Here is a 27,848-nt window from a genome sequence, read left to right as displayed (position 1 = left end):
CAGTATTTTCTCAATAGTCTCTCAGTACACACTTCAGTACTTATGAAGAACACTGAAGATACCTTTTGTATCGAGATAGACCGCCTAATTTCAGGAGCAATAATACATAATAATTTACAATTGTAAGCAGTAAAGGAGTACGCACATAATTTTAAGACTCCGAAAAAGAACATTTTTCATTTATATGGTGTGCGCTATTAACACTCTCCGCACACCAGAGCCAGGCGACATGAATGAAATATTTAAACTTGATTTCAAAGTGTTTATTGTCCAGCATCTCTAAGCCAGTCCCTGCGCAGTAGACAATATCACAGGAAAACACAGTCACTGAGTTTGCAAAGCCAACGTTTTTTGAGCAGCTTAAATAGGAGAATTCGCTATCAGAGTTTTTGGATGACAACTTATTTATTATTTAGGTGAACCTGTGCATTTGACAGCAGAATGAAAGCAGCTGCTACTATGTTGCGAGCCGCAATCTTTTTGTGGCAGCGTCTGTTGACATGTTCATGCAAAGCTGCCTTCACAATGCCACAATCAAAATCCTGGTTTAAGGTTGCAGTAGCTGCAGTATTAAAATAAATTCATTGCATTTCTAGGTACTTTGACACTCTATTTGGAGTTCTCAACAGAAATGTTTTTGTTTAAAAAGCCAGAAACTACTATAAATAATGTCAGCACTCATTTAAAAATTATTAGTAAATAAATGATAAATGGGGTCAGTTGGCACACAGTATTTGTACACTCAGTTCACTTCCCATAAAATGTAGCGAGACTTATCATACTTACGCAACCATCCAGCACTAAACCATGTCAAGCCACTAGTTTATTTCAGGTAAATTGGTCAAGTCACACGCATATTTTGTAAATTATCTGTTCCATTGTATACATCTTATACTTGCCTTATGCTCAAAAACAGTTGCAGCAGTACACCTATTTTCAACATTTAACATGCACAAGCAGCTTCGAAATGCCACTGCATTTGGGCAAGCCGTCATAAATGGCGCTTCTTGGCTGCCTTTAGTGAGCGATGTTTGTAGATTGGTTATGCGCATAAAAAGTCTTTAATGTGGCTGTTGGAGATCACTTGCGAGAAAAAGATTGCTTCCTTGCTGCGAGAAATTCAATTCATGAAGTGTTTGCCTTAAACCCACTTTTCCACAGTAAGTATATTTGGTCGCTACACTCACTAATTGAACTGCATAAATATTGCTATAAAGAAAAAACTTATACCATCTCTCACTAAAGGGAATTGTTTAGATGCGAAGCAGCGAGCTCTAGGCTTACAATAGTGGCGACGTTCATGGTGGCGCTCATGGCGTCATTGTACAGGCGAAAAACCTGAGGAGACACAAAGCACGCAGTGAAAAACGGGTGTTTCCTACTAGAACGTGCCAACCGCTACTAATAAGTATTGAGAGACAGAAGACTTTGACTGGAAAAACAACCTGCAATTCGCTTTTACGGTTATTACCGACAGGGCAAACTTTTATTGTTCAACAACGCACAGGAGAAATCTCCCACTGCAACTACCTTGCAGTACCAGTGGCTACATATATCAGTGGCCCGTGAACAGTTGCGCAACGCAAGCATGTCATTTTTTTCCAATCAAGAAACTCACTAGCAGGCACTGCCTACATCGGTGTTGCATAGCGAGAGAGGGGGAGCGTAGGAGGGGGGGCGCATGCACAAAGGTAGTGTAAACACCACGGGGAGGTATGCATAGAGGATAGAGAGGTGGGTGGACGCACATGTATAGTAAGAGATATCACGCGGCACGCCGGATTGAGCTCGACTTTAAGCTGCTTTGCATATAAAAATCCACAGCACATCCTCATCATGTGTATCGCTTCATAAGCAGAAGCTGAGACAATGTGCATAAAATAGAGGTTTCAGTAGATCGTCTATTCCTGCAATTTATACACATGCACAAGGTAGTAGCTATCGCACATTTTTGTACAAATCAGTTTATGCAGTTCTTGTATGTCATGAGTTCCAAGCAGGTCTCAATTACTTACCACTAAGCCAGTTACTTCTAGCTTCCTATACAGATTACAGTGATGTATCAACCTCACACACACAATTACTTTACTTGAGCTTGGACGCTCACACGTACCTCATTTTCTTGCTGTTGAAGGTGGGAAATTGACACACATGACTTTGTGTAAAGAACATGCTCAGAGTCTGACATCTCTTCATCCTTGGGCGGAGCAGCAGCAGTCATTTTATTTTGTGGCACTGGGTCGTGTTGCTCACCTTGTGCATTGATGGTATCCCTGGAGTTTGCAAAAAACTCTACGCTTGGGCTCGCATCTCCAAGGGCTTTTCCAATTTATGGCGGTCATGTGTTGCTAGCACAAGGCAAGTGGGGAAAATTCCACCAAATACCTTGTGTACAAGTGCTTGGTGCTTGCAAAAGGCACCTGTGCCTCCAGATGGACAAGTGCATGCGCCTATGTCACCACACACTTCATACGTTTCACCATTCTTCTCGAAACATCACCCAGAAAGACAGTTCTCTCCATGAGAAATCACACACGCTTCACTGTCGTTAGGTGTCTTCTTGATTGAACTGTCATATAGCAGCTGGTGTGCGAAGACATGGCTGTCGCATGTTTTAAGATGCCGTTCCTAAAGTATGGTTCCCACACATCCGAAATAGTTTCGATCAGCGCAACAGCTCTAAATGCTTTAGTTCTAGATACCACAATGTCTTTTAAAACTCTAATAAAGGCTTCTGCAAAATAGTTTGTATTGTGGCCGCGTGTTCTTAATTTTGTGCAATACAGAAGCACCCATTCCTCCTTCTGGGGTAAAAATGTTTGCACACGTGATACGTATGCTGTAATACAGCTGTCTTCGAGGTTCTTCATAGCCTCTTCCAGCTTTTAGGGGCTATCCGCATACATATTCTGGCAAAGGTAATTCAAGGCACATGTTTAATACAACTACCTACATCATCATTTTCGTAGTGTTCCGATAAATACCAGTATACATTTGAAATGTCCTAAACAATAATAATAATAATGACTTTAATTCGCATCAAGCAGACATGATGCAGGAGACCTGCAGAAAAAGCTGGCGTGATGCCAGCTTGACAAGGCCGCAGGCCCATCTTCCCCCTCCCCGAACACATCGCAGCAGCGGTAACACTTTCATAAAAACATTCGGGATCATACGCGTAAAATAAACAGGTGTATGACAAGAAACAAATCATCCCTGTACGTGTGTGATAAAACGAAACGTCTAATGCTTAAACAACAACAACAAAAAATCTATTTCAAAAGATGCAAAAAATGTTGGCGTATTTGCCTTAAAAAAAGGAAACATTTGCGTAATACATCCGAGCGAAGCATCCAAACAAGTATACGACAAAAATGAGCAATCAACACTGTACAGGTGTAACATATTGGTACATATAATGCTATAAACAAATAATTTCGCAAATGTGAAATACAGGCGCATTTGCCTTGCAAAACACAGAAAAAAGCATCATAAAAGAATATGCCTAATTTATTCCTTTGGCAACACCACAAATGAATACTCAATTACTAAAACAGAAAAAACAAACAAGAAACCAAGAAACATATCGTGAAAAAAAACACAAAGCAGTATACAAAACACACGTCAACAAAAACAAAATACAAAAATACATTCTTTAGAAAATTACAAGTAACAGAAACGAGTGATCATGACGTCTGGACGAAATTATTCCGCAGTTGTTTAAAGGTGATTTTTTCTAAGTCAATTTCGTTATCCCTAAGTTCATTTAGTAACCTTGGAAGTTTATTTCCCAACGATTGAACACCGTATGTGGTTCTAAAGGTTCGAACAGTCCACACTTCATTTTTCCGCGTATTATACTTAGGCTGGTTGAGTATTAAATCTGCCAACTGCTTTAGAAACGCGTTAGAGTTTTTTATGTCTTGCTTATATTTCTTGGACAAAAGAAAATCATACATTTTTATTACTGGCATTAGGTTGTATTTTTCAAATAAGGAACGCGTATGATAAGTACGTGGCAGGTTCTCTACCGCCCGTACAAACCTTTTTTGCAACATATGAAGTTTGTTTATGTTTTCTTTAGAAGTTAGAGGCCAAACTAGATGGCAGTAATTGATTCTTGATAAAAATGAGATATTGTAAATTAACAACAAAATATTCCGAGGAAGCAAGTGCTTGTTTCGGTACACAAGGCCGACTACCTGAGAGACCTTCGTAGCTAAGAAGTGTATGTGGTGATCCCATGATAATGTTTCTTGAAATATTACTCCTAATATTTTAAGAGAAGGGACTATCTCGACAGGGGTGGAATTTAAAAAGATCGTTTGTTTTACAATTTCCGCTTTATTTTAGCATGAAATACCATAGCCTTAGTCTTTGCAACATTTATTTTTAGACTCTTTATTCTTGTCCATTTTTCTAATCTTATTAACAGTAGATTTGCATGTGTTATTAATTCGTTCACTGATTTTCCTGTAAAAAATATATTTGTATCATCTATTCACACATTTATTCAGTCACATACACATTTATTCGGTCTCTAAAAAAGTTCTGCTCGCTTTTAAGAGTTGCGTATGTAATATGTAAGCGTAGATTTTCGTTACATAGTTGCAGCCTTCTCTATATTGTTATCTTTGGCAGCCTCAGAATGCCATCTGTTATCTTGCTTCATGTTCCTTTCAGTGTCATGAATGGGCTTTTAAAAGGTGCCCCCAAGAAGCACTGAATAAGGTTCGCAGAATCACATTTTTACAGTCTAAATTTTCCTGATGTGTGCTGTTTTCCATGCAGAATTTATATGATTTCATACAGAAGGCTTTTTTTCCACTTTCATGAAATTCAGTAATGTCTTAGTAGGAAGTGTTCGTTTACCGTTGTTTTGGACCATGGGTAAAACTAATTCGCATAGTTGAGTTTCATATATTAAAGTTCATCTAGCATGCGCGCATATAGACTGGTGGTAAGGCACTTGTATTCGGGGTGGGGGGGCTGACATTTTAACCCAAACCTGCCTAAGAGTTTCCTTTGTTTTTCACTGTTCTTTTAAAGGGATCTCTTACATGAGAGTGCTATAAACGTAGGACAGTTTTGTTGACGTTGAAATGCTAGCACTTTTCAAATTCTGTAGGTGCTCCTCTCCTAGTACACACCACAATACAAAAAATAATTCAGGTGTAAACACTCTCCGCCGTCAACATAGAGTGTGTTCAGATAATTTTCATCTTTAGTACATGCGCCAACTGCAGTTTTGTGGTGGGTGATGCGACATAGATGCTTAAAGCTATGGCGCGACTGGTGCTTAAAGCTATGGAGCTTTCTTCACTTGTGATTTGAACTGCATGAGATATTTCCGTTTTACGCGCAAATATTTTGCCACTACTTGCCCACGCGAAGCGCATGTTCATTTCCTGTTTCTGAGAAATTGTCATGCCCAGCAATTTTTTTTAGTTGGGGACAAAGGTTCTCAATTACGAAAGCAGACTGTTTAGTTATGAATTCCAGTTCCTCAGCTGTGAATTGAGTTCTCTGTGCTTTCTTAATGATGACATCCCTCTTAGCTCGGCGATTGAAAACAACCACAATGTTTTCGTTCAGGGGGGCGTCAGTGCCTGCTCTGCTAGCCCGATCGGGAACAGCGCTTGCACGAGGGCGTACTTCGTTGTTCTTTGCAACACCTGTGTCTGGTGCCGTGTTACTTTGCGAAGCGGCACTCCTCGCTGGCAAACGGTGGCATATTTCTATGTCCTGTTCACTTATTGGCTCCCCCAAGGCGTCACCAACTTTGGCAAGCCATTGCACAAGGTTTTCATTAGGGGCACGTGGTGTCCCTTTAATTTCAGTATTTTTGTTTCGAGAGTATTGATTCTGAGCAGTTAGGCGCCTGGAATTTTCCTGCACCAACTTTCTCAAACGGTCTATCTCACATTGCATCGCCTCTTGGGACGCCCTGAGAGCAGCGTTTTCCTTTCTAATTTCAGCACACTGTTGTTTTATATTTTTGTAGTCTTTGTTCATGTAGTCAAGGCTTTTATTTAACTCTCTGATGTCTTTCCTAATGTCGCGTTTGAAGTCCACGAACTCAGTATCCATGATTAAAAGGCCAGTTCACAGATTCAACAGTGGGCAAACAAGTACGAACTTTGAAATAGGCAACAGAGACAGCACTAGGATTGCGAATGAACTATACAAATTAGGAGGGCAAACGCCTAACCTGGGAAAACAACAGCAATGAGCATCCCCGTCGTATGCTCTCCCTACTGCCAAGTGATCGAGGGAGGCGTTGCCGCTCTCTTTTTGAAGGGCCAGGGGTGGTTCATGTCACGTGGTAGGGTGCCGGGCGCAAAAGCGTAGCCGGTCGGTCAGTGCAATCTTCTTGCACGGCGCTGGATGTTGACCTTCTGTTGACCTTCTAGATCTTGAGAACAATTTTAGCTGGGCAGTGTGCTGCAGCCTCACCAAATGATCTTTCACGCTTTACTTTTTGCAGTGCCATATTTTGTGGAACACCATCCTGCAAAGCAGTATGAATTTAGAATTTCAGTGACATTAGCAGCAACGAAAGTGATCTGCACTGCCTGCAAATGCCATGTGATCAAAGGACAAATAGATCAGTTACATGAGCACTTACTAGTTGCCTGCACAAATCCTCTTAAATTGTGTATAACCCTTTTAGACGCTTTGTACACAACTGTGTACATCACTTGTTTTTTCTAGTTGTGTCAACTAGGGGCTTAAAGAATGAAAGATACATTGAGGTTTACATGAAACAATTAACCTCATTCCTAATAAACTTGTACCATTTAACTTCAGTTTTGACCATACTGTTGCAGATAATCACTTTTCTGGAAGCACTACCAATGTCGACGAGTCGTTAGATGCGGTACTCCACTGGATCCACAACGAAATATATATATTTTTAATGTCAAAAATGAGAAGCCGATTTCCACTTTATTTCTAGTCTCATATTTCATTTTATATATACAAAAATCAAATATGAATGGATTTAGAATAACAAGATATTTAATGAAAGCTCAATCTCCATAACTGCTATAAAATACAAAAATCAATGTAATATAAATTTAATGTTGCTGTAATAGAATATACACAGCCTTGAAATCATGTTGTAGCAATTCGACGAATTTACAGACAGTTCTTCATAGGTGGAATCTATAAGAAATAACACAACAAAACTGCTAATAACGCACTCATTAAATTAACTCCATGCATGACCAACGCACTATAATGACATTGTCAGCTTGTAGGTGAGAGTTTGACGAGAGTTCAGGTGGCGAGAAAAGATGATAGTGAAGTTCCAGCTAATCAACAAGTTTAGGCGAAAACAAATGAGAGACGCTTCGAGACTAGTACAGGTTCTTAGTAGTAATCAAAAGGCTCTTACAGATCTCAGGGTGTCTCTAGTGTGTTTTTATTTTCACTTGGTCAGTGACTGCAATGACATCATTAGGATAAATAAATCACGGAAAATGCCAATCTTGATGCAAAGCTATATTGTCTACCGTGGACTCATCTTAGAGGCTTGCCACAACATTTGAAATTTGAACAAGGGATCAAAGTTGTACAGCCTGCACAAGCTCTGCATTTCGATTAGCAGCGACCATCAGCTATTACTTGTTTAAGCTCCTACTTTGTGCAGAAAATTCGATGGCTTTCCAAATTCCAAGAAAAGAGGATATAACCAGTTAGTTTACTGGCATAGTAATTGGTTAGTGAGACAATTTTACTAAATATTCAGCCAATCAATTGCTTTTGTATCAGCCAAACCGGAGGTAGTAAAGAGGCACTCTCTCAGATACTTCCTAGAATCGGCACAATGTTAAAAGTTGGTCTTGTGGACCGAAGCTTATCACTGCAGTTCCTACTCTTCATATAGTTCATATGGGGGAAAGGGGACTATGCAAGACCAAAAATTTGTCGAACCCCATGCCAACCACCTTTTTCTCAGTGAACGCGAGAGCAGTCCACGGTGCACAGGCGGAGACGAAAATTCCACGGGGCGCGAGTGCATTAAACAAAACGAGGCAAGCTTTTCCCATCTTGTACTAAAATCAACGGCCATTATGGATTCCTTCAGGGCACACTCCGAAAACGAGAGTATTTCGTCATGAGGCACGGCGGCCGTTGCTAGGCGCAAGTCACGGCGGCGCCCTTTCGAGAGTGTGGCCATTAGCGTGCCACAATGGTTGCCATGCGTTGAGCGTTCTGCAGATAATAAATGCACAGCCGGGAAATGGTAGAGAGTGAGGCGCGAGCGGACAAGATAGTGGGCCGCAGGGAGGAGAGAGAGCAAACGGTAAGAGAAGTGGTGAAGCACTCAACCTACCCTACTCAACACTCTCGCACCACATGCTCCCATTGCTAGGGGCTATGATAAGCGCGCGCGGACGCCCCCGCGGTACACGACAGATGCCTGACATAGACTGAGTAAGAAACGCCTTCCCATTTAAAAATCTTTTTACCTGCTGATTTTTAGGCTACGCTAACAACCACTCCGAGCCCGAGGTTGCCTCAGAGCCAAACAATCTTTGCTATAAGAAAAAAAAACGTGTGCGCTGTACTCGTAGAAACCATCAGGCGCCGGAACATGCCAAAATGTTTTGGGGTCCATCGCGCATCAGCCATTCACGATACAAGTTCGTTTTATATATTCACGAGAAGCAAAAGAAATCACAGCATATCCACGGAGTAAATGATGATGAGTCGGGCGAAGCGTGCGTCAGCCCGTTCGCTCTTCTGTCCATCCACGTGACCATCCGTGCGTTCATTCATGCATCCATTCGTCTGTCCGTACGTCCGTCCGTCTGTCCGTGCGTCCATCCTTGAGTCCATCCATCCGTATGTCCGTCCGTTCGTGCGTCCATCCGTCCGTATGTCCACACGTCCGTCCATCTGTCCGTCCGGCTTTTAGATGTCTGTCGGACCGTCCGTGCGTCCGTCTCGTGAACACTGAATGTACCGCAATCTCGCATCTCGCATCCCCTGTGGCGCATACCCACTCCGCGCGTCCGTCCATACATCTGTCTGTCTGCTAGCCTGTCTTTCCGTCAGTCCAGCGTCTGTCCATGCAAATACTACCATCTGCCATCTCGCATCCACTGGGGCACATACATGCTCTAGAGCGGGTATGTGCCATTGTTGGCTACGTACGACAATAACGGAGTGAGGATAGACCCACACCCTAAGAACCTTCACGCCTAAAAAATCACAGCATTTCTACGGAGTGAATGACGATGAGAGGGGCAAAGCGTCCATCAGCCCGTCCGTGCTTCCGTCCATCCGTTCGTTCTTGCTTCCGTCTGTCCGCGCGACCATCTGTGCGTTCATCTATGCGTCCGTTCGTCTGTCCATGTGTCTGTCTGCGAGTCCATACATATGTTTTTGCTTCCATTCGACCTAACGTCCACGCGTCCGTCCATCTGTTCGTCCGTATTTTAGTATGTCTGTCCATCCGTCCGTAAGTCCATCCAGTCGACACTCAAAGTACCATCGTCTCGCATCCCCTGTGGCACATAGCCGATCCGCGCGTCCACCCATACGTCCGTTCGTCCGTTCGTCCGCTGGTCTCTCTGTCCGTCCATGCGTCCGTCCGTGCGTCCACCTAGTGAACACTTCAAGTACCGCTATCTCCCATTTCGCATCCCCTGTGGCACATACTCGCTTAAGAGAAGGTACGTGCCACCGGCGGTTACGTACGAAAACAACGGAGGAAGGACAGACCCACACCCTAAGGAGCTTCGCCTCTAATAAACGAGAGAACCGTGATTTGTACTTTAAGTGTCCAAAGAAAAAAAATAATTAATGGTGCTGCGTCACTGTTGACTCTTGACAGTTCACAGTTCCAGCAAAGTCAGTGACTAAACTATTGCCAATGTTTGCGAGACAACGAAGTGAGAGGCACGCTTCTCATCCTGGAGCAACGTAAGAATGGAGGCAAGGCCTCACATCAAGGCGAATTCATATTTAGGGCTCGCTGCAAAAGGTGCGTGTGAGCTATCATATATTTCAATCCAAACTCGCGCATAGCCGGGTAAACACGGCTTTTCTGCTTGCCGACAACAACGCCGTATGAGAAGAAAAAAAAACAAAGAAACGAATTTTACGGTGATATTAAATGAGCAACAAAGACATTGGTGGAAGCCAAGAGAGATTCAGGGGAAACGAGGGTCGTAGAGAGTAACAACTAATGCCGTCGACCGACGTACAGTAATGTTGCATAGACATCGCTGAACCTCGATGCGCCTGGCGCCGATGCTGATGACGTCCCGATCGGATGTGGAAGACAGCGAGGTAGTGGATATTGTGGGTGACTCAGCGTGCATCTTGCGGAACAACTCGGTGAAGCGGTTTTATGGGAACAGGGTTGCCAGGAAGTCCTCCAGCAGGACATAGGTGAGCCTCTCATTGAGTCGTGCATGCTGGAACATCTCAAACACGCACAGCATAGCTTTCCGCGTCATGTCACTCCTGATTACGTGCTTCAGCTTGTCTGTGAAGCTGCACAGCATGATCATCTTGGCTGCCACCCTCGTTTTCATCTTGGTGTTCTGGTCCCTCTCTGGTCTTATCTCAGCCGCAAAGCCGTTCGGCCACAGGTCGTTCTTGAATGGTGTGATGTATTCAGCGATTTTTTCAGTAGATGACATCCATTCCAAATTGTAGACAATTTTTCTGTTTATGGTGTCTTCAAATGTGGCTTTGATTATCTCCCTTAGGATGACCACAATTCGTCACCTAAGCCATTGGTTCTTGCTCTTTAGATCAAACACTTCGTCTAAGAGGACTTGTTTTTGAGTTAGTTGGTGCACACTTGGTGCAGAAGACTGAGGCACAAAAAAACATATCATAAAGCAGGAAGAGCAGAAGAATGGCACTGTCCTTTCTTCTCTTTTGCTCTTTCTGCTTCACGATATGTTTTTTGCGCCTCAGTCTTCTGCACCAACTTCGTCCATGAGCAGCTGTATGATTCTCAGAGGAATGTTGTCTTGTGTCTCAACGTCAATGCCAGCAACCACTTTCCCACTGCGCTGTATGGCTTCCATGGGTGAAGCGGTGGGTCGACTGTGCAAAACATTCATGATGCTGTCGCGCAGACCGTCGAGCATGTTCTCAGGGGCGTTTTTCATCTTCTTGCCCATGCTTCGCGCCAACGACTAGACTAGAGAGCCCATTGTTCTTGCGAACTGCTTCTTTCTATTTTCATAGGTGTCTGGCTCAAAGAAATGCAACACTGAGTTGCGAAGACCTGTATTAGCCGTTAGGACATCAGGCTGCAGGATCTGCTGGAAAAACTCGTTCAGCTGTGATTGCCTCTGCTCTAAGACCTGACGACTCAGGTTGATAAGGTATTCTTTCCAGAGACAGGCAACTTATACAACTTTGGAAACTTTTCCAAGACAAGATTACAAAAGTGGTCTGAAAAGCTGCACCTCCTGAAGACGCATTAACGCTCTTCTGTGATCTGCGGTTCCCGGCGTGTCACGGATATTGCATGAATAGCATGAACAGTGCTGGACTGCCGCTAAATTCCTGTGTTGTATATGCTGGCAATAACGCAGGCACTCTGCTGTTTTGATGTTGGCGGCTAGGACAGGTGCTGTTGGGGGCATATTCTTGTTAAGAAATTCACTAGGCTCTTCCTTCGGTTCGAGGGAGTTGAGACTCCCACAGTCATCCCCACTCCCTGCGGACTTGATTCCACTCAAGGAATCTTCTTCATCTGACTTGGACCCAAAATCTCTCAGGAGTGCAAGCTCAGCTAGCGACTTGATGTTGCCCTAGGACTTCATGAAACTAGGAAAACGTTGCTCCTGCTGCACGATCTGAGCCACCTTCTGCTGGATATCATCAAACCAGAACTTATCTGGTGTCTCAACTCGAAGTTTTCCAAGCAGCCTCTTAGCCAGTACTTCTTTAACGTTGATTCTTGATGTGGCCTGTGGCCGTCCCTGAGATGTACGTGTCGTAGATGTTCGCAGCGGGCTCCCTGAGAAACTAAAAAAAATGTGTTTATATTGTCCGTATGGGTTTGGCTTAGCGGCTGCTACGCTGACACTTTAAAACCCTCAGCATGGAGGTAGAATGAAATGTATATTAGGGGCGAAGCTCCTTATAACGACACCTGTTCGTCCCTCGTAGCCGTTGTAGTATGTAACAAGTATAACATTTTGATCTCCAAGGCAGTGCCAGTGAGAGATTTCTTCTGTGCGTTGTTGAACAATGAAAAATAGTGCTCAATGTACATGCCAATGGCTGCTAATTGGAATTGAGAGAGGGAGCGTTCGGCTTTTAGTTAACGCGCACGCTAGAATCTCCATTAGCAGCCATTGGCATATACATTGAGCTTTATCTGACAAGAAAGGGTTGCTACGTTATACTCGCTGGGTGTAACCTGCTTAGTTTTAGGAAGGTTTAGCGAGCATTGAGCCGCAGTACCATGAATACAGTGAACTAGTCTATACCATGGATGAACTCGTGTTGGTTAAATTTAGGATGTAGATACGAAGCGCAAGCCGTAAGAAAGTAAAAGCCGAATTCTTCTGTCTCTCATTCCCCATTAGCAGTCATTGGCATGTACATTGAACACTATCTGACAGGAAAAAGTTGCTACGTTATACTCGCTGGGCGTAACCTTTTTGGTTTTAGAAAGGTTTAGCGAGCGTTGGGCCACAGTGCCATGAATACAGCGAACTAGTATATACCATGAACTCGAGGAGGTTAAAGGTGGGAAGTAGACCCAAAGCGCAAGCCATAAGAAAGTGTGCGTGTGCCACCTCTTGTTTAGTCCTTGGAATATCCGCTGGATGGCGGTGCTTCTGTATGGGGATTATATGGTGAAAGGATGCGAGATGGTGGTACTTCGATATTTGAATAGATGGACAAACGGACACAAGAACAGTGGATGGACGCAAGAGCGGACGCAGGGGCGGATGCATGGAAGAATGCAGGGACGGACACACGAACAGACGCACGCACGACCAGGCGGATGAACGCATGGACGGTCACAAAAAAGACGGACGCATAGACGGACGAAAGCAAGAACGAATTCACGGACGAATGCTTCGCCCCACTCTCCATCATTCACTTCGTGGATATGCTGCCATTTTTTGTGCTTCAATACCGGTCATGTAGTGAATGAAATTTGATAATGCAATATTAGCCAGGACAACAGCAAAGGGCGATTGGAGTACCTTCGATCCTGGAGTGGTCAGCTTATTTCAGTCAATTTGCGAAGGCGGACCCGTGGAATCGGTGTCAAGGCTTCCACCATCGAGACACGGCAGCCTTTTCGTGACAAGCTTTTTTACGTAGTGCAAGTTGTTCAGCGGCTTTTAAATGCAAAGCATTTGTTAGGGAGCTTCGGCGACTTGGAGCGTATCTATCTATCTATCTATCTATCTATCTATCTATCTATCTATCTATCTATCTATCTATCTATCTATCTATCTATCTATCTATCTATCTATCTATCTATAATTATTTATCTATCTATCTATCTATCTATCTATCTATCTATCTATATATCTATCTATCTACCTAGGCGCCTACGACTTTTAGCTCTCACGGACGTTTCGATAATGGTATCAATACCAAACTTTGTATGGCACAACTTTACTGTATGAAGAACATATTTCGCTAGTCATAACATGAAAATCATTACATGCTTGTTATCAATGTTTGGATTTACATTGCATGATCCTGCAGCTCTTGCTGTGGTTTCGCTCACATGTGCAGTTGTAAACCTGGTATACTATGACATGATTGCACGATTGCACACAAGCGACAGACCCTCACATGAAAATCATGACATGCGTGTCATGTACGAACATAATTAAATGCCACGCTCATGATGCGCTCACGGGCGCTTCGGTAGTGTCACGTATACCAAAGTTGGTATTACGGTAGATGAATGGAACACGAAGGTATGTGACTGGTACAAACATGATATTCATGAAATGCGTGTGATGTAAAAACATGACTACATGCCACGCTCATAATACGCTGGCGGCCGTTTCGCTCGCTTCACCTATACCAAATTTGGTATTACGTGACGTGAATTCATGATGAAAGTATGATACTGGTGCAAACATGATAAACATGAGATGCGTGTCATGTAACAACATGACTGTACCACACTCATGAATCGCACGCGGCCATTTCGCAATCTGCACATATGCTTGATTTGGTATTATGTCAGACCGATGTATGACGAAAGTATGTGACTGGTACAAACATATTATTCATGAGATGCGTGTCATGTGAGAGCATGACTACATTCCACAGTCAAGGCGCCAATACATTTCGACATGACGCGGTGCGTGCTCTCACCGGCGTTCATTTCATTGCATCAAGCCCACGCCAGGCGCCGGTCCTGCCATATACTCGTAGGCGCGTGCCTTTCTGCGTTGCTTCGACGCATGCGCGTTTCAGCGCGTCCAGCATCCCTCTGTCACGAAAAGAGGGAGACCCAGTGTTACCTAGGTAACGCATCAGCATCGAGTAATGTTACTTTATGGCATCGGCATGAAATGCAGCATGTCGCATTTTGCGCCGGTTGCCGTTGGGCCACGCCGACGGACGCTGGTCATGCCTGGTGTCAGACAATTGAGTGCTCACGTTTTGTAAAGTAGCGTTACTGAGCCCAGCATTCACGCGCATCAACGCAACATTGGAACATATTGGGCCCTTCATGATGCGCTCACGGTCGTTTCGCTAGCTCTGCTTATCTCGAGTTTGATGTTACGTGACGTCAATGGATGATGAAATATATTACTGGTGCAAACATGATCTTGCTGCCAAGCGTGTCATGTAAGAACATTACAACATACCACACTCACAGCGTGCTCACGGCCGTTTCGCTAGCTCCACATATACTTAATTTGTTATCACGTGATGTAAATAACTTGTCCAAACATGGTAATCATGAAACAAAAGTCATGTACGCATCATTTATCTCCACCTCGTAACGTTGTGCTGATCTCAAAATGACATATTAACATTTAAGGGACCGGATTCACAAAACTCCCTTACGAAAACAATTTTGCGCAAGAGAAATTTTGTTGCGTAAGTCGATTCACGAAACGAAAAAAATGTCGTAAGAGGCCATGGTTGTGACATCGGCCGCTGAAATAAAGCGTGCTCTGACCGTCCGGGAACATGTCAGTGATAGTGATGCAGTTGCTATATTTGCTTACGTCACCAAAAAGTGATCGTAAGTAAATTCGCGAAGCAAAATTTTGCGCAAAAATAGCGTGGCTAAAAAAAAATTTTAAGAGTGGTCCAGAACACTCTTCGGAACAGTGTGGCTACTTGGAACCTGCCGCTGCGGCAGTATACTTTGGTGCCCTGGCTGGTTTTGAGTTAATTCACGCCCATGAAGGGGTGCCTCATGACTGCTGGTGCATTTTTATTTCTTTTGGTGCTTTGAGTTTTGCGTGTTGTTTCACTTCTACGCAGTGGATGGTGTTGACAACCACCGTCGTCCAATAAGTTCAAAGTCGCAGTTCGAAGTCGCAGTTCGAAGTCGCAGTAATGGCAAAAAAGTCGCGTCACACTAAGTCGCAGTAAAGTCGCGTCAATGGCGTGAAATTATGCATGTAGAGATTTGTGGTTAAAAAAAAATGTGCTACGTGAATGGTCGGTGCATTTGAACGCGGCACGGCATAGGATCAACCTTATTTGTTATGTTGTTGTGTTGCGCCCCATCTCATGTAATTAAACGTATGACTCGAGATCCTTGCCTCATTGGTGGCAATTACCACCTAAGATGTTAAAGAGAGCATGCTATCCTTGCACGCTATTGGAAATACAAATGAGAGAAACTTTTTTTGAGTGGTTGATAAAGCTTGTACTATAGTGGACTTCGATTGGCTCTAACTGTCGGCTGGGTGCGATCTCTGAAATACAGCTGTCGATAGACTTTGGGACGATCTGGAACGGCGCGTACTTTGTAAACCGAAGCATATTAGGGGTGTGCGTGATTACGCATGGAACTACAAACAAATCAAGCATTTGCACCTTCACTGTTCAGAAACTGATATGGACCGTGATAATAAGGCAAGCAGTTGGGTAAAATGACCCTAGTAACTTTAAATGACACCACAAATACGCAAATACGCAAACCGTCAATATTCTGGAGCAAACCTTGGATGAATTCGTCCTTGCGACAATTACCGGCCGTTTAACTTGGCACACGAACATCGTTCAAAGATAGAGCGAGCCACTGACATATATTTTGTGCGACGCAGCGGCCACTTGACCTGCGAATATTTGCGTTGCGAAGGCGAATCCCCCGCCGCATGCTCTGATCGAAGCAGACGACAGACGCGAGCAGACGATGGCTTGGCCGACAGGCACAGCTTGTGATTGGTTGTGAAGCAATACCCTAAACATCATGTCACTCCTTGACGTTGCCAAAACACTTCTTTCATCTGGCACGCCTGTCGTGTTCGTCATATCGCCCCATCGCTCCTAGGAGCAAGTTTTTTCAGCCTTGAAAAAAAGTGCAAGTACTTTCAAAGAGCTCTCTTACGTGCTGCGCAGTCGTCGAAAACAACATGGCATCATAAACAGCATATCGGTCGGTGCGAATTTCAGCAAACGCTTCTCGCATGAGTTACTTCAGCGTTCAACCGGACGCGTTGTGATTACGGCAGCTCTTTCGGTGCGTGTAAGCAGTGCGGAAAGCTGCGGCAGTGCAATGGTGTACGCTGAAACGCAGCGAAATCTGTGCGTCGGGGTGTTTATCAAGCGGGGATCGGCGCCGCGTTATCGACGGCAACTAACACTCAAGACGCCTGCAATGTGTGTTTGTGGGCTGGTAATAGTTCGTTTGCTTGACTTTCCAGCCTCTCATTTGGGTGCTGTGCAACATTTTGCATTGACCGCGTTTTGGCACGTTACTTGAGTGACCCCAAGTACGTACCGAAACGTATGAACTACGCGCTCTGTTCGGTTCTTGCTTCGCTACTGGTTAGCCTGTACGCTTCTATTTTCTTGTGAGCAATCTAGTGTTCGGGAGTGAAACGATGTTCGTTTCGAGCAGTGGTGCTGTGTTGAAGTTTCCAAGACTTGTGAAGAAGCTGTGCTCGTGTGACCAAAAATTGAAAGACAGCGTTGATAACTAATTTGCCCTGTGAAGTTGCGGTGGTGGAGCTTGGTGCTTTTGTTTGTTAACTTGTCACTTCTCCTTTTTGCGGTAACCATAGTTCTAGAGCTGTGATGTGATGAACCAAAGCTGCGAGATGCTACATTCTGTTGTGGATCGTGTTACTTTGGCAGCGCACTTAGACTTTTCTTCAGTAAGAACTTGAGAGTTCTATGTGGCGGCGAGAGCCCGTGAACGTCAAGCTTCCCTCCAGTCCCCAGAAAGAGCAAAGATTTTACCGGTGGCTTGCTTTGGATGTAGTTGTAGGCCTGTACCGGCTAACTACAGGTTTCGGAGTTCGTCGGGCCATCATTTTGCACGGCACTAGAGCCTTGACAACAGCCGGTTATGGCCAGGTCTTACACTATATCAAGTGACGTGCATGCCTGGCGTGCCCTTCATTGCTGTCATCGGCAGGTTCCAGTCTGCAGATGTCCTCTGCCTGTTGGCCCTCGAGCACTCTTGGTTCCCCATGAAACTGACGGATACTAAATGCTGCCATCGGTGCGTTGACCGTTCAGAACAAAATTTTTCCTATTCAGACAGTACTATAATGTGTGTAAGTTTTTAAGCCGATCAGATGTAATGTTTTCCTATGTTAGGTTAAACGTGGAAATTTTAATACTACTGGTATGTACATACATATATTATGGAAAGGCGGGCAAATACATCAGTTTTTTGTGATTTAATATATGTGAGCTCTTGTGTCATTATTAGGATAGGCCTGTTGAAGTACCACGTTTTATAGCTGGAAAGTTAATGTGAATTTATTTTCCAGAAGCCAGGTTGCGCTTGAGGAATTTGTTATTTTGAAAAAATAGTTCTATAAATGATTACCACTGTGGTAGCACTATACTTCACTAGGACATATATAATGCGGTACGTATATTTTACGTGAGGCTTCAGTTTGTTTCAAAGTGAATACAGCAGATTTGGTCACTTTCACGAAGTGATAGCTTCGTCAAATAAGTATTAGAAGTGAGTGCTCTTAATGATTGTTTTTAAATATCTCGTTTTTGGCACTTCACAGATCGCAGAGATTAGTTTGTTAAAGTCCTGCGATGCGTCGATTGCACACACTGGCACATCAAGCCTCATCATGACATGGAGCACCTGTACAAAAATATAAAGGACACGTGCTCCCTAACGGTGCCAGTCTATGTCACCGCTGGGACTGTGATCATTCAGCAGACCTGCATGTGGCCTGGAAGCATGCATCGCAGCCTCATCTGGAAGGACTACGATCTGCTTGGGAGCTTCGAGGGCACAAAACTGCCTAACATCTGGCAGCAAGGTTAGTTTTTCTTTAATACATACGATTAAGTGAACATCACTTACTGTGCACAAATTGAAAAGCCAAGCATAGTTCCTTGCAGTGGATACCTGTATTATTCTCACACATAATGCTTATTGAACGTTAATAAAACTAAATTGCGAGATAATTGATAATGTTGAAAGTTGAAAGCCTGCAGCTTATGAATGAAACTTCAATCATCTGAGGCTCAAAAGCTCGTGCGTTTTGAACGAGCACAAATACTTTGATTCTTTATTGAGCTCTCGAGCTTGTGACTCACTGTGTGAATCAAGTGGTCTGGAAGGAGATAGCAAGTGGGTGAAAATCGCCTGACTGTTTACAACTTGAATGGAGAATTACCTATTGAACAAGCCTCAGACGACATAGGGCCGGTAACTGCATCTTTCACAAGATGTAGTAGCTTTTTCTCTCGCAGTGCTGGGGCATGTTGTGTTTTAGCCGAACGTGTTCACCACAATTGCATATTGATATATATTATCTACAAATTGTACCTGACCTAATTATGCATTGTTGATCTCTAAAGGGGACGTCCAGTGTGTTTCAAAGCCATGGCTTCTCATCTGTCTGTGGCTAGCCTACACAGCAGCAGTGCGATGCAGCCAGCACACATGCAAGCCAAGTCATGGAGCGCTCATTTGGTGTTCTGTGCAGGACACAGCATATCCATCTGGCAAGACTCTGATATCAACAATAATGGTGAGTGTTGGTGGCACCTGTAGGAGCACGTTGTGTTTGTTACGTATGATTTTTCCCCTGATGAAGTGAATTTTTGAATGATTTTCTTCATATGGAATAACAGATGTGAGCAACAAGCACACTCATAATCCACAAATACTTTGTGTCTTCTAGACTGCCCATTTGCTCCTATACACGGTATGGTGAGCTGGCTACGTTAGACAGCCATGAAGTTATAAACATTACCTGTTGTGTTGTAATGCAGTCTAACTTGCGTTTCTTAGTGAACTTACTCGTGGTCTGCTTCTTGCATCTAGTGTAAAGTTGAAATAGAAGAAACTTTATTGGCTTATTATGCGTGGCAGAAGTTTTATGCTCTCATCTATAACATTGCAGTCTTGCTCTTGTATAATGATAACATACATTTTCAGTCTTCATTGTGTGTGTGGGTGTTGAGGCTTGTCATTGGCTTTTGAAAATACTACATCTGTAAATATGAGCAGATGATTAACAACTATACACTTTTGCATGTAGCATGGTTGTAACAATAATATGTATTTTGCCAAGTTTCAGCAGTAACAAGGAATTTGGTGCTCCACGGTCATGTACAATATATCAAGAACAGAGCACAGAAGACTTACAAGTAGAAAGGGACTGCCAGTAACTGTTCTCCTGCTCAAAGTTTACAACAGCACAAAGAGCAATGTCAGAAGCAGTTTGAAGTGTATACGTACTAACATTCTGTGCAGCTGCAGTTTAACTTCTTAGCAGTGCTATAATCAGCAGTTCCTTTGCTTGGATTCTAAATTATTTAAATTTTGCCTGGAAGATACCAAACTGTGACACTAATTTAAAGGCTGCTGTAGCATTAGTGGGCAAATAATTTTGAGCTGAAGTTTTTAACATGCAAGTTAATCAAAGTAACTGCGTGTCTCTGCATTGAACTGCCATAAATCACAGCATTCATCGTCGACAATGGTAACTGTGTTTGCATTCTTTGGTGTACAAGAAGTAAAGCCATGGATGCGGTAATCTTATACTTAGTCGGTATAATCCTTAAGTATACTCTCATTTGTGTAGCACAAATGATGCCATGTCTGCATAAGCTCTGGGAAGGGAATCTATGTGGATTATTTTATTTGGAAGGAGGAGGATCATCACTGCTCCTAGTATATCTAACAGTAAATTTTAGTGCTTGTGTATTGTTATCTCACTGCCTGTCCATCCTTCAACAGTCTACTTCTCTGTTTCTACTGCGCAAGTGTAACTTTTTTATTCTATACTTTGCTCGAATAGGTTTGTTCATAATGTAATTGTGTACCATGCAAAAGACTTATCATTTACGCAGCTTTACTCAGACTAAAAATAAAAGTATTTATTTCATTTATATGTAGCTATAGCATGCACTTACTTATCTTTTTTTAAGTGCATGTACAATTGTTTAGCCCTACAAAGGTACTGGTAAACTCTAATATTGAAGCTGGCATCTTAAAATAGTTCGTTAGTGGAAGTAACAATGTGTTTATAACCATTATTATTATTCTAGGATAAGCTGTGAAAACTCTATTAAAATGTATTTACATTTTCTTAACTGTGTAAAGGTAAATGTTCATTTATTGTCGTCTCTGTTTCATGCAAATGACACATAACTACTTTGCAGTGGCATAGTATTAGTAATGATTTTACACATACGTGCTGAGCAACATCGAAGTTGAGGCTAGCATCAAGACATACATGCAGTGCACTGGAGCATCACCTCACCTAATTAGTGTACAGTCTTTGCCCACCAGTGAAGTGATTTTTTTTCATGCAGACTTACAGACAGCTGTATGGGAACTGGGTTGATGTGCTATCATTGAAGTCTTTTTCAGGAGTATCTTCGAGAAAGGAAATGGGGTCTATAGCTGTCAATATAAACACTGTTTGCACCAAGGAGTTTAGTAGCTTAGAATAATTGTATTATTCATGCATCGTCTAGAATTTTTTGGCGCTGTGCCGACTTTCTGCCCGAGTGTCCAAACATGCTTTGTTATTGTGTTGTGAATGAGCCAAGCTATGTAAATAAACAGAGTGATATTGCAGACATGTACGACGTATTGATGCACAGCCCTTTTCATAAGGACTGTGCATCAAGGGCTTTTGTCAAGGGTTTTATACTTGTGTTTTTTATAAAAACTGCTTGTCACTGGGCAGGAGCAGAAACTATGCATCAAGCTTTTCTGAGATGGTTTGACAAACACCGAGTGCTGACATAACAGTGCTGCTGGATTTCTTTCGTAAGTTACTTATTATTTACACCTCGTTGTATGTATGTGTGTGTGTATCTTTTAAATGAGAATCCATTTGTCATTGATAAGTAGGTTTGGTAATTGGCTTAATTTGTTTCTAGTTCTTTTTCTTCTGAGCCATTACACATTTCGTTTTGTTTTTAGTGCATAAAAAAAAATTAACCTTACAGAAAATTTGTGCATTAACAGGAGTTGTTTTATTCGCCAACTGGTCGTGAGCGAAAAATTGAGTAAAATGAAAGCAACCAGTGAAGATTAGTTTAGAGCGTGCCTACTCTATATGGCAAATCTTGTACACATTGCGTTGGTTGAATATGTTGATTTCAACATATGAATTTTAATCAGAATATACAAGCTATCACCCGCTGTTTTGTATGTGTGTGATATTTATGCATATCGTAATACCGGTTGACAATAACTATTAAGGTCACAAACCTAGTCAAGCTGAATACATGAATTTTGTCCATGCATCTTTCATCTGTACTGGAATTGTTGTTAATAAAAAAGAAACTTCGGTTTGAAAATTTATTGTAGTTACCAGAAGCAGAGTATCTCTCTATGACACAAATCAAATTGCCATTGTTCTGTTCCGCTCGGGACAATAGTGGACCCTCCCAGCAGAAATTGATTAAGTGCTATAGTTCATTTGAACGCTTGTTAGTGAAATTACAGTGAAGCGCGCAGCATGACACATAGCGGGAGAGAAGACACAAACTGATCACTCTGTTTTTGTTTTCTCTAACTGTCCGTGCTCTTTGGCCTTGCTGCATGTAATGATGCCCACCAAATTAACACGAAAACGTGTCCCGACAAGGGCAGCCAACTTGTCCGCAAGCAGTTACTTCACTGCATGTCTAGTTTTTCTTCAAAGTAACGTGACGACTGATTGCTGGTCGAATATGCAAACACGTAAAAAATAATACACCAGGTATATATTGGTATTTCAGCACTGGGCACTTCTGCGATAAGAGAGAATGGAGGAAAATATTATGAATCCTGCATTATGTAGTTTATGAAGGAGAACGCACCGCACTTTTGGGTCAAAAGGGGAGTGAAACAAAAAAGCACGAGAGCCGCCTTCTCAAATAATTATTACCCGCTGCCACGCATAATTTCAGGCCGGGCAACCTCTTAAAAAAAGTGCTCAGTGACACTGCACATCGAACCTAGTACCTCCTAGATTATAGCTTAGCGCTGCAACCGCTCGTCGACTGCAGCAGTGCTTGCGTTCACCCTATTGCTGATATATCGTCAATGCTTCAAATGACGCCAAATGCAAAAACGTCCGGTGAAACTTGGCCAAATATAGAAAAAATAGTTGGAATGCGTTTGCCCGATGTTCCTAGAAATAGAAACCGCCACGTGTGGCTGTATAGCCGTACACTATTTATCTTGTACATTACTGTCATGCTGTTGGGATAGCTGGCTCTAACGTACGCTACCTTCTCATAGTTTGCCATATATATATATATATATATATATATACATATATATATATATATATATATATATATATATATATATATATATATATATATATATATATATATATATATTTAAAATAAAATAAAAGTATAACTCGGCCTCTGACAACGCTTATCAACTATTATGAATTCATTCTCACTATAGTGTCACTTTCACTAGATGAATACTCAGTTTGTTTCCGTTAAAGTTATTTAGGAAGGATTTGGCTCATTAACTCACAACTATCATAATTAGCATTGATTCTCACATCTGAAGACAGTCACACTTCATCTCGTTTTCTGTTTGGCTGTCGCTCCCATAAACGGTGTACTTCACTTTTTTTCTCCGAAGCATCCAACGTGTCTTTGCGGAAACTTTCCCATACGTCTGCTGGGCAATGAATGAATGGATGGATGAAAAACTTTTATTGGGGTCCTGAAGGATTCCACCCCCATTTTATAGGGGTAGGATCGCGGGTCGCTCCCACGTTGAGACGGGGAGGCCCAGCCTCACCGCCGCATCGTGGGCCTTCTGGACAGCCTTGAGTGGTTGTATGAGAACCGGACTCGTGAGCATTAAATGAAAGGAGTTCTCGGAAAATTCTTCACTTTTTCTTTGTAAAGAGGGGCACCTCCAGAGCATGTGGTTAAAAACACTGCGCTTCTGGCAGTCTGGACAAAGTTCTGAAATTTCGGAGTATGGCTATGGGTTACGAGGCTAGGGTATGTTCCCGTCTGAAGCATGCGAAGAGAGATTGCCTGTGGCCTAGACAACTTTTCGTGTGGCAATGGAAATGACCTACGGCCTAACTGATAATGCTTCGTGATCTCGTTGAAGGTAGTCAAAATGTCCCTAAAATGAAGGCTGGTGGCTGACTTCTCTGTCTGAGAAGCACAAGTCCCGGCGCGGTAAGTGAAGCCTCGTGCCTTGGAGTGGGCTAGCTCGTTGACGTTGGGAAGGCCTCCGACCCTCAAGCCAAGGTGAGCAGGGAACCAAATAATTGTTGGTGCGTGAGTTTCTTGTGAGCGAGAATTCTCAAAACTTCCTTCCACACGGAACCAGAAGCGAATGCCCTATCTGCTGGGCAAGAAAATTGTCTTTATTATCTATCAGCTTCAATCTTTCGCGGAGACGAAACGAGAGTCTCTTTCTCTCTCTTTTCATCTTTTTTTGCACGTATGATAACGTCTCTCGACTTCAATACTCGTATACACGTCCCTTGCTTTGTTTGCCTACCCAAACAACGCTGGACGAAATACTTGCGCCATGTTTCGTGAAAAGCATTAGCAATAAGACACCTCCCGACGAGTCTCCCTCGTTTCACGTAGACACATATCTAAGCGTAAGCGTATGCACGTTCTCGCATTCCGGCTTTATAATGATGCTGTGGTGCATGGAACCAGCAAAATTACGCTCACAATTTCATTTGATTACTGCTGTTCTCTATTTCTGCACAATTCGTCCTCAGGCACAAAAGTCGATCCTGTGTCTTGTAACTAGAATACTGTAAGAAAGGCAACTTCTTACGTCTAAGTACAAAACACCCTTACGTTAACCACTATACCATGCTCGATTACACCGAATTAGTTGTGTAGCAGCGAAGCATTATTAAAATAGGAGGTAACTGGTCACGTTAAACAGGAGAATACATTTGAGGCGAACTTTCAGACATTGCATGCACCGATTTATGCGTGGTTTCATTGATGTGGTGCACCTGGAGTGTTGTTTACTTGTACTTGGTGAGATAGGGCATGAATTGCTCGATGGCTTAAGGCCATCAAGCAATTTTTTTAGCTAACGTTGTTGATGAAAGGCGAGTACTTGGCTTTGCACAGCACACCAAGACGTCTATTACAACGTATGCGGAATCCCGTAAGCGCTGTAGCAGACGCTCGCGGAACCAAAACTTAGATGCAGCAAATCATAGGCTATCATCGTATACTCTCGATGCTAGAAGCTTTGCGTGCTACCTTAATATAATCGGCACACAGTTTTTTCTTTCCTTGTGGTTTCATCGGCTATCGTGTGTCCTCCTTGCCCTTCTAAGTGCCGAATAATTTAAATTAGTACCTGCGCTATAGTAATTCCTCCAGATAAGAGAATTCTGGGCTAAGAAAATGCGTAGCCAAGAGGAGGCTTAATGAATTCGGCCCCTGATTCATGATTCGCATATCATCGATTTCCACTCTACGTGGGATCTGTCAATTTTCTTTTTCATCACAGTAATCTCATCGCCTTCATTGTATTTTGAGCATTGAATGGCAATTTACTGGAGGACGATTTCTTTGACGGCTTTCAGCTCACTAAATGTTGTCAGTGCACTTCAACACAGTCAGGAACTCATCACTTGTGGGAATGTAGTTGGAACACATCCAGACAACGGTTGGATTAACATAGTCAGGGTCTGAGACAAAGTCTTTCGCAGGCAGCAGCACTGCGTGTACAAGATGCTCTCTTAGGAAAATCTTCACGACTTCCTTTTGGAAGTCTTCTGGCGGCAAAACGATGTAAAAAAGCGCTTCTCTGACTTGTTGGAGGTACTCCAATTCCCGTTCTTTCAAAATGCAGACTACATCACGGCACATGCTACGCTCAATGGTGGTTTCTAAACTGAAGAACAGCGTATGCAAATCTTGGCTTTTCGTTCCAAGATCATCATGTATTTTATGCTTTAGCCTAGACTGCGCTTGACGAAAAAGACGCAGATGAAACGCAAAATCGGCGGCTAGCTGAGTGGTGAGCGACTGGACCCAATCTACATTTTTGGCGCTCATTGATAAATTGACAATGACTTGATGAACGAGGTAAAAGTTGTGGTTCGTGAAGACCTCATCATTTCATAGGCTGAGATACCAATTGTACACGTAGTCACGAAGAAAGTAGTTCAAAACCTCTGATAATGAGTCATCTATGGTTGGATGCCAGGTCAAATACCTTGCATAAAGATTCTTCTTCGGTGGCTTTAGAAAAGCTGTTGTAACTTGAGGCAGGTTTTCGACGCAGTGGTTTTCACGAATGTGTGTTAAAACAGGGTCATGGGATGGCTCTAGCTGCTGCTGATACTCGATCATGTAGCCCAATATTATGCTGTCTAAGGTAGCTACAAAAATGCCCAGGGGGAGTAAACTGCAGGACAAAATCTAAATGTTGACCAGAAAAAAACTATGGCGAACCCCACCCACCCCAAGGCTCCCAGCGACATATTTAACATCGCTCTACCTAGGCCCGAAAACTCATCAGATTGTTTTTTTTCCGGCGGGCGCAGAGAAAAAACGGAGCCTATTTTGTCACAGTACTTTCTTCTGTATCTGCTTGGAGTTGGAGTACACACACACACACACACACACACACACACACACACACACACACATATATATATATATATATATATATATATATATATATATATATATATTATGAAGTCTTGGTTTGGATCACCATACTAAATGCCCACAATATATATATATATATATATATATATATATATATATATATATATATATATATATATATATATATATATATATATATATATATATATATATATATATATATATAAGGGAAAGAAGTGTATACCTAAGGGCTCGTTTTTCCGTGTCTTAACACAATATTAATGAGATATGACAGACAGTAATGCCAAGGAATGTACAGGGGAAGTTATTATAACCAATGGACTGTAAATAAGAAGAAAGAAAAGTGGATGAAAAAATTACCAACTGTGAGCTCACAGTTGGTAATTTTTTCATCCACTTTTCTTTCTTCTTATTTACAGTCCATTGGTTATAATAACTTCCCCTGTACATTCCTTGGCATTACTGTCTGTTATATCTCTTATATATATATATATATATATATATATATATATATATATATATATATATATATATATATATATATATATATATATATATATATATATATATATATATATATATATATATATATATATATGCAACACCCTACAAGAAACGTACAGGTTTACCTTTTTTGTGTGACCTTGAATGCGAACACCAGAATTAAGGGGCCCGTTATACTTCACTCAGTGTATTCACAGACTTATGTTATGCCAATTTCCAGCGGCAGACCTCTTTCATTAATAGCAATATTACGGCCGCGTTAGTCTTAGAACATCTAAAAACGGAAAAGGGCGCATTCGAAATTACCGGTCCTACGCAGATACGCAGAAGCCGTTCGACTGAAACTACGTTTCACTCTCATGACGTGCAATTCAAGAAACAGCTAGCGTCAAACCTTGTGACGAAGAGCTTTAAAAATACGCCACATTATATACTCAAATAGTAGCTAAAGAAAGAGACTTCTTGTTGGTCCGAGCTCATCTAGTGAAAAGAAGTCACCGGTGCCCGATGATGGCGCCGGTGTTATTCGCCTACTTAGGTTGTGGTGGCACGTTGACAATGACAATGATTCGAAGCGAAGTGCAGTGATGTGATTGACCAAATCCAATTTCCGCATCATCTCTAGCAACCAAATTTGCAATTTGGGGCCGCATGACAACCGTTTGAAGCAGTAACTTGCCACAAAGTGCCGTCCACAAACATTCGTACCTCAGCTATAGCTGTTGCATCATACGTTGACGGAAATCTGTTATTGCCCGCTTTTATGGCAAATACCTTGGAGTACTCTTCAAAATGAAATTAGGTAACCGCTCTCCGCTATTCTGCAGAGATTTTTGATGGTTGGGGCGGCCTCGTGGTGCCTTTTAGTGGTCTCTCGCCAGTTGTCTCAATACGACCAGGCGTGTCGGACGCTGGAATTTGCCGCTGCTGAACATTGCCCCGAAGGTAATGAAGTGGCGAGAATCGGCACGGCCCCGTCGGCCGCCTACACGACGTCTTCTCACGTCTCTCTCCTTCCCTCGGTCGCAACAGTGGGGACCCGGACGTGATTTCTTGTAGAGGGTGGAAGCTGCAGAAGGCCTCGAAGC

At 42.6% G+C, this 27,848-nt stretch overlaps 1 pseudogene; it reads right to left on the bottom strand.

Moving 5' to 3' along the window:
• Positions 1 to 279: 279 nt before the first annotated feature.
• On the bottom strand, positions 280 to 26,105 carry LOC119172934 (sorting nexin-13-like; annotated as a pseudogene).
• Between the last annotated feature and the right edge of the window lie 1,743 nt (positions 26,106 to 27,848).

The sequence above is a fragment of the Rhipicephalus microplus genome, chromosome 4 (assembly GCF_043290135.1).
Source record: "Rhipicephalus microplus isolate Deutch F79 chromosome 4, USDA_Rmic, whole genome shotgun sequence".
Classification (NCBI taxonomy): Eukaryota; Metazoa; Arthropoda; class Arachnida; order Ixodida; family Ixodidae; genus Rhipicephalus; species Rhipicephalus microplus.
This window is presented reverse-complemented; position numbering and strand designations above follow the sequence as displayed.